This window comes from Prionailurus bengalensis, chromosome A1 (assembly GCF_016509475.1).
Source record: "Prionailurus bengalensis isolate Pbe53 chromosome A1, Fcat_Pben_1.1_paternal_pri, whole genome shotgun sequence".
Classification (NCBI taxonomy): Eukaryota; Metazoa; Chordata; class Mammalia; order Carnivora; family Felidae; genus Prionailurus; species Prionailurus bengalensis.
Genome location: NC_057343.1, coordinates 205,625,001 through 205,634,510, shown reverse-complemented (window position 1 = coordinate 205,634,510; position 9,510 = coordinate 205,625,001).

Here is a 9,510-nt window from a genome sequence, read left to right as displayed (position 1 = left end):
CAAGGTGACTGCCCGTTTCTGCCTAGAAACAAAGAGGCTGAGATCATTGAAACAATAACAGCACTGCATTCTCCAGAGAATTCTTATTTATAGTCTTTATTTGCTAATAAACATTGAGACTTTTTTTTACTGAGATACAAGTGACATATAGCATTGTATTAGTGTTAGGTGTACAACAGAATAATTAGATAGATGCATATACCGCAAAATGATTACCACAATACATTTCATTAACCACCACATAGTTACAATTTTGTTTCCTGTGATGAGAACCTTTAAGATCTACTTTCTTAGCAACTTTCAAATGTACAATATAGTATCCACCACAGTCACCATGCTGTACATTATATTACCATGACTTACTTATCTTCTAACTGGAATTTCGTACCTTTTGAACCCCTTCACCCACTTCACTCACCCTCCTGCCCCCTGCCTCTGGCAACCACCAGTCTATTCTCTGGATCTATGAGTTCGGGGATTCTTAAATTCTACATACAAGTTAAGATCATAGGTGATTTTTTTTCCAAAAGTTTATTTATTTATTTTGAGAGAGAGAAAGAGTGAGCAGCAGAGAGGGAGAGAGAATGCCAAGCAAGCTCCATGCTGTCAGCACAGAGCCCAACGCAGGGCTCAATTCCAAGAACTATCAGATCGTGATCTGAGCCAAAACCAAGAGTCAGTTGCTTAACTGACTGAAAGGCCCAGGCGCCCCATAGGTGATTCATGTTTAATTAGAGCAACACAGAACAAAGTGATGCCTTGGGGGTGGGCTTAGGAGGCGAGAAAGAAAGGACAGTAATTTTTCACAAAAGCAAAATGTGTGTGTGTGTGTGTGTGTGTGTGTGTCGCATAGGGTGTTATACATAAATACAAAATATTTTATATATGTATGCCATTGCATGTTTGATTTATGAAACTTTATTTGCCTATCTGCTAACCCATGAAGTCTAGAAATGGACATTTTTGATGTCTCCCATACAAATCTTCAAATCACTAACCAGAGCTGACAATAAAGTGAAATGAACTTAAGCAAAAAGCTAAGCCTGACAGATTGCTCCTTACTGGCGTTTGTGATACTGATTCCTTTGCACTGAATCTTGTTCCCTCGTCAGTACATCCATATTGTTGCACGAATTATAAATTGCTCTTCCTCGTTGTCAGATAGTATTTCATTTTATGAATGTAACATTCTAAATCTATCCATCCTGCTGTTGATGGGCACTAGGTAGTTTCCCATTTTGGGGCTGCCGTGAACTTGTACGTGTGTCTTGGTGAGTATGTTCATTTAACTGGATATTACTTAAGAGTAGGATTTGGCGGCCATAGCATAGGTATGTAGCCTTAGTAGATACTTCTAGACAGTTTTCCAAAGTGATTTTATTACTTTACACTCCCTTCAGTAAACAGAGGGGTTCCAGTTGCTCCACATCCTTGTCAACACTTGGTATTTTCGTCTTTTTAATTTAATTCATGCTGGTAGGTCCAAGGGCAACTCTAAAAGTGGAGAATCAAACAGGGAATCATCTGTTTTCTTCACTCTTTATAATTCCCTAGGCCTCCATGATCCCATTTTCTTCCCAAACCTAGATTTTCTTGCAGATGGTACAATTTGCCTGCACTGTGATCTAGGTTTAGCAAAATCAACCCAACAGAAACCACCTCTCTTGCTTTACCTCCTCTGCAAAGGAGTTTCTTTAACTCACTGATACAGATTATTATGCCCTTGGAGAAAGATGAACAAAAATGGAGATAAAGTCCATTTTATGGACAGGCTTGTATCAGAGCTGTAGGGAAGAGATAAAGAACATAAAAATTCTGAGATTAAGAAAAGCTTGAGAACACTGGAGCCCAGTCCCACTGGTTTATTAAATATACTCTCCCAGCCCAGGTCTTGGCAGAATTTAACCCTTAGTACCTTTCTCACCCTTCAGTAGTGGGTGGTTGTTATTAGGAGGGCATGACTGTTCTGTGGTTTCATTGTCACTGGCCAAATGAGAGGTCTCTTGCCTACATAAGTTTTATCAGTAAATATTTACTAAGTGTATACTAAGTGCCAAACCCTGGACGAAGGAAGGAGATATTTACTCTTTCAGTGGTTTATGCAGAGATAGAACAGGCAACAAGATGGAAAAGCTACAATATGCCATGTAAGCAAATTATTTTTCAGTGATTTTTGAGAAAGAGTATAATCACAGCATTTGGGGTAGGATGGGATGAACTTGGAGTTCTCTTAAATTTACCAGAGGGAAAACCTGATTTTATAACTGTTTTGTTTTGTTTTTTTTAATGTGCTATAATGGGGCACCTGGCTGGCTCAGTCAGTAGAACATGCAACTCTTGATCTCAGGGTTGTAAGTTCAAGCCCCACGTTGGGTGTAGAGATTACTTAAAAGAAAACATTTTTAAGAAGTGCTACAATTGCCATGGGGCGCCTGGGTGGCGCAGTCGGTTAAGCGTCCGACTCCAGCCAGGTCACGATCTCGCGGTCCGTGAGTTCGAGCCCCGCGTCAGGCTCTGGGCTGATGGCTCGGAGCCTGGAGCCTGTTTCCGATTCTGTGTCTCCCTCTCTCTCTGTCCCTCCCCCGTTCATGCTCTGTCTCTCTCTGTCCCAAAAATAAATAAAAATGTTGAAAAAAAAATTAAAAAAAAAAAAAAAAGAAGTGCTACAATTGCCAAAAGAGCATCAAATTGGTTATATAAATTGTGAAGCACATGCCATAGTTCTATTTGTTCTGTGATCATATAAAAATCCAGGTCTTATAAGACAATAAGCCTTAGGTCATCCTTGCCCACCTTCCCACACTTGCTAGTCAAGCTTCCTCGTGATGAGTGGAAGTATTCTAGATTGTCTTCTAGCAAACCCACTTTGGACTGGAATAGTTAGTGGATGTTTAATGGTGCTACATAGAGTCCATATTTACAAAATGGAAGATCCTTTTCAACTTAGATTAGACTGAAAGCTTCAGTAGTCTTCCCCCTCAAAAGGGGCAAATATAAAACTCATCCACCACCTCAGGGTGACCAGAACATAGAGGCAGCTTTTTATCTCAGAAAGGGAAAGCTAGGGGCTATCTGTTAGAAGGCCATTGCCAGATTTTATGTATTTGGAGACAGACATATTGCAGACGGTTTGCATTATTGAAGAGCACAGCTCTCTCCAGCAAAAGAGATAAGAACACTATTACTTGAAAATCTTAGAATTTTGAACAGCTTCTAGTGCACAAATGCAGATTTCTCTGTAATTAGTAGGGGGAGCCTTGATACCTCAAATGAGTGACTGACAAAAACAAGAAGCAGATATACAAAATCTGCATGCCTGGCCATGCCTGAGAAAGAAGCAAAATGTCTACGCCACATGAATAACCCAGAAAGACTCCATCAGATTCCAGTTGCCTGAATAGTGAATCACATATGGTTCATTGTTAGAGAAGGGTATTAAACGAACACACTTCTTGGCTCAGCAGGAAACAAAACTTATATAGTCAGGATGGTTCAAGTGCCATTTTTTGACTGTGTTAATTTTCCATTGCTGCATAATAATGTACCACACACTTAGCCCCTTTAAATGACACCCATTTATTAGCTCACAGTCTGTAAGTCTGAAGTCCAGACATGGCATGACAGTTCTCTGCTTAGGGTCTCACAAAGTTGAAATCAAGACATTGGCTGGGCTACATTCCCTCTGGAGGCTCCATGAAAGAATCTGCCTCCAAGTTCATTCCTGATCCTGGCTAAATTCAGTTCCTTGTGGTGGTAGGACTGAGGTCCTTGTTTCCTGGCTAACTGCCAGCTAAAGGCTGCTCTCAGCTGACTTGTTTCAGGGAGGAAGAATTCCTGTCCCCTCAAAGATCCTTCTAGCTGGACTGAGAATCAAACTGACATGAAAGAGATTAGCAGGAGAAAATCAAATTTAGTAAGTGTACATAAGGGAAATCCACATAGACATGGAAATTCCAAAGACAACCAAGCAAAAGGAGGTACATATGTCGTTCTGAAATAAGGAGAAGTGGGGAGGGGTCTGGGATTTCAGAAGACGGGAATGTATTTCACAGGATGATAAGAAGAGCAAATGTTTGGGAATCAGATATTCCCCTACTATACAGGTGGGTCTCTCAGATAAAATTTATCTCTGTCAATGACACTTATTCTGGGAAAGACTCCCAATTTAGATTCTTCTCTGTAGGTAAGGGAGGGGCAAAAATTTCTCTGGAGGCCGCAGGGTCTCAAGTGCCTTTAGGTCAAAATAATCCACATGTCAAAATGTCACTCTGGTGGGGGAGGTGTGGGGAGCTGCCCTGAACCTCTTCACTTGGCCCCCTCCATCTCCAAAGTCAGCAGTAGCATGTTGAGTCCTTATGTTTTGAGTCTGACAACCTTGTCTCTGACCTCCAGATTCAGACTTAAAGAGCTCCTGTGATTAAGTCACGACCATGCTGATAATCTCCCTGTCTTAAGGTCAACTGATTTGTACCTTAATTACATCTGCAAAAATACCTTCACTGCAACGCCTACATTAGTGTTTGGGAGAAGGCATGTATGGAAAATTAGTTTCTGGGGGCAGGGGGTACTTTAGAATTTTTCCAGCTATTCTGGTTTTCAATTTTGGGATATACCATAGATTCTACTAGACCAGTGATTCTCAACTGAGGGTAGGGAGTGATTTTGCTCCCCTCCCCTAGGGAACATTTGGTAATATCTGGAGTCATTCTTGGATCTGATCTACTGAGTAGAGGCCAGAGATATACTGATAATCAATCTACAATGCATAGGAGAGTCCCCAAAATAATTATCCAGCCCGGTTTGAGAAAGCCCACCTTGAAGAGAGCATGAAAGAAAATTCTTCTTCTTTTTTTTTTTTTTTTGAGCTTTAAAATTTTCTTTTAATGTTTATTTATTTTTGAGAGAGGGAGAGAGAGTGCAAGCAGGGGAGGGGCAGAGAGAGAGACACAGAATCCTTAGCAGGCTCCAGGCTCTGAGCAGTCAGCATAGAGCCCGACGTGGGGCTTGAACTCATGAACTGCGAGATCATGACCTGAGTCGAAGTTAGACACTCAACCGACTGAGCCACCCAAGTGCCTCTCTCCTCCTCCTCCCCCTCTTCCTCCTCCTTCTTCCCCTCTTCTTCTTCCCCTCCTCCTCCTCCTCCTCTTGCTTCTTCTCCTTAGCCTTAGTCCTATTCTACAGAATTATCATTATCACTCTCAGTCACATAAACATAAAAGTGTAGCTGATGTGACACAGATAGAGGATAAAAAGGAAAGGGGTCTGGAATCCTGTCTATATCTTACATACAGAGGAGACTTAAATTCTAGAATCCATAGGCTAATGGATGGGAAAGTGGATATATTATTCAAAATTACAAAGATAGAGGCACCTGGGTGACTCAGTTGAGCGACCAACTCTTGATTTCAGCTCAGGTGGTGATCTCACAGATTCATGAGTTGGAGCCCCACATTGGCCTCTGTGCTGACAGTGCAGAGCCTGCTTAGGATTCTCTCTCCCTCTCTCTCTGCCCCTCCCCTGCTCTCTCTCTCCCTCAAAATAAATAGATGAACTTTTAAGTTACAAAGATGGGGCGCCTGGGTGGCTCAGCTGGTTAATCGTCTAACTCTCCATCTCGGCTCAGGTCATGATCTCAGTTTATGAGCTTGGGCCCGAATCATGCTCTGTGCTGAAAGTGCAGAGCCTGCTCGGGTTCTCTCTCATCCTCTCTCTCTGCCCCTCCCCTGCTCATGCTGTCTCTGTCTCTTTCAAAGTAAAAACAATTAAATTCAATTAAGTTAAATTAAATTAAATTAAATTAAATTAAATTAAAAAATAAAAAGTTATTGGGGCGCCTGGGTGGCTCAGTCGGTTGAGCGTCCAACTTCAGCTCAGGTCACAATCTCGCGGTCCGGGAGTTCGAGCCCCGCGTCGGGCTCTGGGCTGATGGCTCAGAGCCTGGAGCCTGCTTCCAATTCTGTGTCTCCCTCTCTCTCTGCCTCTCCCCCGTTCATGCTCTGTCTCTTTCTGTCCCAAAAATAAATAAACGCTAAAAAAATTTAAAAAAATAAAATAAAAAGTTACAAAGATAAAGAAAAGTAATAGTAATAAAACTCAAGATAGGGAGGGAGAAAGGAAGGGAAATTGAGAGTAGTAAAGAGACAATAGATATTGCCGAAAACTGATAAACAACCAAATCATACTTTCAGCATTCACTTGAAATTATGGAGGTAACCACCGATGGGTTACCCCAAAATATGGCATGTTAACATGTAGAGTGTTTCAGGCTGAAGGAGTTTGAGAAAATGGCATAAGCGAGATCACTCTGCTCTTCTCCCCATTTTTCTCCTTGTAACGGGTCACAAAACCCTCAGATAGAGGATGAAAACTTTTATTAAATAAATGTGTATGTTCTTCTGTTAATGCCTTTGTCAGCTTATTTTTCAGACCCATCTGGGGACCTTAAAAAGATCGAGGAAATCTTTTCCTCCCCTGTAACACCAGAACTAAAACTTTTAAAAAGGTTAAAAGCGGTTGCATCAAAGAAGTAGGTCTGGGGGCACCTGGGTGACTCAGTTGGTTGAGCCTCCGACTTAGGCTCGGGTCATGATCTTGAGGTTCATGGGTTCAGGCCCCACACTGGGCTTTTTGCTGTCAGTGTCAAAGTTGTTAGTGGGGAGCCTACTTTGGATCCTCTGTCCTCCTCTCTCTCTCTCTCTCTCTCTGCCCCTCCCCTACTTGTTCCCCCCCCTCTCAAAAATAAATAAACTTTAAAAAAAAAAAGAAGTAAATCTGGAAATAGGGAGGAGACAGTGAGAGAATGTTTTTAATTATAAATTCTGCTGAACTTTAGATTTTTTTTACTACACACTTGCAGTGCTTTATAAAAGGGTAACCTTAGAAAAAAAACTTAGGGGTTAACCTGGGTGATCTATTCATATAGGAAAGATAACAGCAATGGTTATATAATAATGTTTTAGTAAAGTGTGATAGCCTATAAAACAGAATTTCTTTTTTTTTTTTTTAATTTTTTTTTTTCAACGTTTATTTATTTTTGGGACAGAGAGAGATAGAGCATGAACGGGGGAGGGGCGGAGAGAGAGGGAGACACAGAATCGGAAACAGGCTCCAGGCTCTGAGCCATCAGCCCAGAGCCCGACACGGGGCTCGAACTCCCGGACCGCGAGATCGTGACCTGGCTGAAGTCGGACGCCTAACCGACTGCGCCACCCAGGCGCCCCAAAACAGAACTTCTTTAAGAGGCTGCTCTCCAGGCAAGCGGTCCTCATACAAAGTTTCGCTTACCTGCATTGCAACAAAATTGCATTTTAAAAATATAGCCTATCTGTACCGACCCCTTGCTCAGAGCCTGGAGCCTGCCTCACACTCTTGTCTCCTTCTCTCTCTGCCCCTCCCCTGCTCATGCTTTGTCTCACTCTGTTTCTCAAAAATAAATAAATGTAAAAAAAAAAAAAAAATTTTTTTTTAAATATAGCCTATAACCTACTGTCATTATAACTGCCCCCAAACTGTGTAGAACTCTGGATCTGCACTGGTAAGAGAGATAAAATTTAAAATAATCCAAATTGTTAGCAGAGAGACTTAGAGACCGATTGTTTTTTTCAAAAAAAAAAAAAATTTATTGACTATATTCCCTATGCTGTAATTATCATCTCCAAAACTTTTATATTTTATAACTGGAAATTTTACCATTTAACCAATGTTTGTATTTTATCCTGACTTTTCATCAATGTTGATTATTAGGACTAATTTAAAAACTTGTGATTTATTTTTAAGTTAGCCTCATATTACTTTATCATTTTTTTCTTTAATGTGGCTTTCTTCAGCTTTTAAAACCTGTAATTTGAGGACCCTGGATGATAGTACTACACAGCTAAAAAGGAATATTTAGTGCTGTGGTTTGAATATTTGTGTCCCCCTAGAGTCCATGTGTTGAAATCTAACCCCCAGAAGAGGATGGGAGTGGAAAGTGGGGCCTTTGGGAGGTGCTGAGATCATGAGGCTGGAACTGTCATGAATGGGCTTTGTGCCTGATAAAAGAAGTTCAGAGACCCCCACCCCCCCACCCACCCCCCACCCCGGTCTTTCCCACCTTGTAAGGACACAGGGAGAAGTCAGCCATCTGCAACCAGAAGAGGGCTTTCGCCAGATACCGAATCCAGGACTTGCCAGCCTCTAGAGAGGCCGAGAAATATATGTTTGTTGTGTATAAGCCACCCTGTCTCTGGAATTATAGCAGCCTGAACAGGCTAAGACATTTAGGAACCATTTTCCTCAGGATCATATTAGCATATTAAAAAGCCTGATGGGGGGCGCCCTGGGTGGCTCAGTGGATTAAGCGCCCAACTTCCTTCCACTCAGGTCATGGTCTGGCGCTTCGTTGAGTTCCAACCCTGCATCGGGCTCTGTGCTGACAGCTCAGAGCCTGGAGCCTGGTTCGGGTTCTGTGTCTCCCTCTCTCTCTGCCCCTCCCCGGCTCACTCTAGATCTCTCAAAAATAAATAAATGTTGAAAAAGAAATTTTAAAGCATGATGGATTTGAGTGGAAGAATGCTGTTTTTTTGTTTGTTTTTACAAAATCCATCTTTAAGTTGAAAAGAACAAGTTGCTGAGGGAGATTTTGCAACAGAGGCTACAGTGTGCCATCTCCTCCACTCTGCCCAGGAGTGTGAAACCCAGTAAAATCAGGTTGGGGCCTGTTTGAACCTACCAAGGGAGCTGTCGTCGGTATCTGCACCAGCAATGCCAGGAGCAGCATGTTTTAATACCAGGCTTCCAGGTAAAATTGTCAGCTGGCATCTCAGAGCCCTGCCCTTCGTGAGGCACCAGATACATAGATCTTTATCTAAATTCCTCTCCCTCTGCCCCACCTCCTTGTCCACATCTCCTAGGGTCCACTGCTGGGGGTGATAGAACCGAGGAGGGTCTGGAGGACCGGGCACAAGGCTTGTCTTTGCCACTTCCTGCATGATCTTGGGCAAATCATTTTATCTCCGTGAGCTCCAGATTTCTCCATCCACAAAGTAGAAATATCAATACAAAGTTCAAAGGATTGTTGGTGAGAATAAAGAAATCACATGCTAAATTAGTGTCCATGAGGGGAATCAGACAACAGCCACTTGATATTTTAACCTACATCAGGCTCAGCACTTCCTTGTGACCCATTATGACCTCCGAATCAGCCTGGCAACACCGCTGCTTGGAACTGACCAGCAAGGAGGCACAGGACACCGGACACCTGGTAAAATGGACACTGTGTTCCTGCCATCTGATGGCTATTTATGAAAAGTAGGTCTTACTCTGCATCTGGAAGCCTCTGTGGACAAGGAGGCCAAAAGATGAGCGATACAGTGGGACCCACCCACAAGGCGTGGGGAAGATGGGCCAGGAGTTAAAAGATACAGGGCTCCTGGTGGAGGAGAGTGTAAAATCATTCCACATAGGTTCCAACTCTGGATCCCTCCCTAGTGATCCAAGAACTCAGTGTGGGAAGCAGATGGCTTCCTG